The sequence below is a fragment of the Tribolium madens genome, unplaced genomic scaffold (genome assembly GCF_015345945.1).
Source record: "Tribolium madens isolate multiple individuals breed KSU strain unplaced genomic scaffold, Tmad_KSU_1.1 Scaffold_1;HRSCAF=32;Tcas5.2_LG8, whole genome shotgun sequence".
NCBI lineage: Eukaryota > Metazoa > Arthropoda > Insecta > Coleoptera > Tenebrionidae > Tribolium > Tribolium madens.
Window position 1 is genome coordinate 3,886,197 of NW_025400984.1, and position 3,159 is coordinate 3,889,355.

The following is a 3,159-nucleotide window of genomic DNA, read 5'->3' on the forward strand; positions in this document are numbered from 1 at the left end:
GCTGATAATGAGTACTCATTCCCAGCCGTTGCTCCCTTAAGTTCTGAAACACACGGCGGCGATGACGTTGCAGTTTTCGCACGAGGACCATGGGCACACCTTTTTAGTGGCGTCTTGGAACAACATGTTATCTCACATTTGATGGCGTACGCGTCCTGCGTGGGGGAAGGAAAGACTGCTTGTGATCAAATCAATTAATAAAAGTGAAAAAAAATGTAATGAATTAAAATTTGTTTTATTTTGGTAGCGAAAGAGTTAAGGAGGTTTTAAGGTCGCAAATCTGTTTACTGATAACCGATAAAAATCTTTTTTAACGAGTTGAGTGCTTTCGTGGATAAGTATGAAAGGATCTAAAGGTGTCTTTTTTGTCGTTTTTATTGTCAACATTTTTGCTATAACTGAAGATAAAAAGACAAATTTTTCTCATCAAAACAAAATTCACAAATAATAGTACATCATGTTATTATAAGTAAATTTGATTTATGTGAACGTTTTTTTTGCCAAACTAGTGAGGCAAATAATTCAGCTGAGCCCCACAAACTCACTGTTACTTCGAATAACATACAGTATGTCCCCGGATTAAGTTTGCAAGAGGAAAAAATTTTTATCTTTGATTTCACGCCAAAACTGCAAAGGAAAAAAAGTTTTTGCTTTACTTGAAACCAGCAAATCTGCAATTAAAACTTCATTATTCTAACTCAGTAGATAGAAAAGTTCATTTTTCTCTTGTTTTTAAGTCTTATCACATTGGCGGTTTTAATTATTTGACAACTACATGTCACTTTGACAAATATTTTATTAATTAAATAATAATTGTTCTTGTTAAGAATTGAAGAAAATAGCGACGATGATTGTTATTTTAGAATGCCTACGAGTATGTTAGTACAGTGCGATCAAAAAGTCTTTCTATCAAGTAGGCGTCCTAGTTGAGGACGTATGTTGCATGGCAGTTCGTATGTAATCTAGGTGTCAAAAAAATATTTTATAAAAATTAAAACATTGAGCTAATTAAATTGAATTATCCTATGAAACGTCTCAAAACAAACTAAAATTACATTTCGTTGGTGTTTATTCATAAAAATCGCTCACCACGGTTTCCTGTAATAATCTACATAAAAAATATTTTGACATTTCTCATTTGTCATTGTGACATTTTAACTTCCACAGACATACGTTTTAAATTTCTACGCTTGCTTGATAGACAGACTTTTTGATCTCACTGTATGTTCCATTATTACTGTTTATTTGAGTTAAGTATTCGTAAAAAATTAATGTTTTTTAAATAATTGTGTTATGAATTATTATCACGAACATTATCACTATAAATGTTACTTCCTTATGTTTATTGGAAGATCAATCAAGATAAGTAATATGACAAGCCAATCACATACATAAAACAGTGAAACTAGGTGGTTTTATTTTTTTTACCTATGTTCCACCATTCGTATGATTTTTCTATGTTGTGGGTATAAAAGCTGACTAATAGGGAATTATCCTTAATTTTTTCGGTAGGTGTCACTCAAGGGGTTGTTGAAAAAAAAGCACCCTCAATTTTTATAATTATTTTTTTGAGTTTTTAGAATAAAGATAAAAATCAAAGAAAAATATATGTAATAAAGTTTAAAAGTCTCTACAAGTCTGCGTTGAGTGCATTCGAATATATTTATTAGTTATTGAGAAAAAAAAATAAAATTAAGGGTTGGTACCCCTCTATTTTAGTTAGTGGAGGGGTTGGCGATGTGAAATTTTTTCTAAGACTACTTTATGTCAAAAAGGTCATTTCGTTGAAATACCTGCGAAAATAGACGCTGGGGCACCTTTGTAACGTAATAGTAGAGTAATGTTATCGACTGATTAAATAAATAATTAATAAAGTTCTGATTTGTTTCTTTGTGTTTTTTAATCCCACTTAAGATCGTCTGTTTGTTTCTTATCACCTACTTGAGCACGTGGCTTACTAGATGGTAGTATATTAACGTAGAATTACAATACATGAAAAATTTTCCTTGAGGCAATTTGAGAAACATGATAAATCCTAATCAGTTGTGATGATCTGAAGGGGAGAAGGTCATCATCTTTCCGCCAAAACAAAATACCAACAAAATAAATACAAGACGCGCAAATTCAAAAACACAAAAATCAAAATACAAAATAGCCAAAAATCGTGATCGTCGTCAAAAAGGGAGGAACCTACGTTGTTTTGACATAAAGGAGGACCAGATCGTTTTAATAAGCCTGTGTGGGGATTTATTTCAGACTAACACAACCAAATAAAACTACGACATGTAAAACAAATAAAAACACCGCGGCTTATGAGATTTTTAGTGTAGGAAACAAATTGGCATAAAAAAACATAATAAGCAACAATTATTTTTGTTTTTACTTTGTATGGCTATATTCCACTTAATTGAAAATTCTTTTCTCGTAAATAATCATTACTTAATTTGTGTCATATAATTAGCAAACTAATTTAATGGAATTAGTCTTAGGTATTAGTTATTTTATTTCAATTAACCCTCGAGACGTTTTATTGCACTGGATTACGCTGAACGGAATCTAAATCTAATAGTTATCCTTGCTTAAATCAAAAGCAATGTGAAGTAAATTTTATTCTTTAATCATTATTTGTGATCTTATCTACAAAAAAAGTAAATTTATTACATTCGTTGTAAATAGTGTGTATATTTGGTTGCATAACTTRCAATCAATATACAGTGTATTTCGATCACACAAGGACAAGTTGATTAACACATTTTCAACAGTGACGCTTTAATCTTAATTAAACAATTACTTAATTAAACTAAATATTTTGACAAATTATTTGACATAATTTGAAAAACTTATCACTTTCTTATGTTATTATTAATTTAGTTTTGGGGAAAAAACTTTTGTATGCATCTCTAGCATAAATATCGAGAATGCAGCTAATGCTAGAGGCGACCGAAGAAAGATAGTTGTTTATTCCCTTTTCCCTTTACAGAAAATTAGCAAAATAATTAATTCTATTTTGTCTAGGTAGTAGCATGTGACTTTGACTCAAATGAGTATACAATAAAAAATATTTTCCGTACTTCTACATTATTTGGTACAGCCGGGCCAACCCTGCCGTCACTGAAAATCACGCTTTGAAAAATGAGAGTCACGCTGTGAATGAACTGA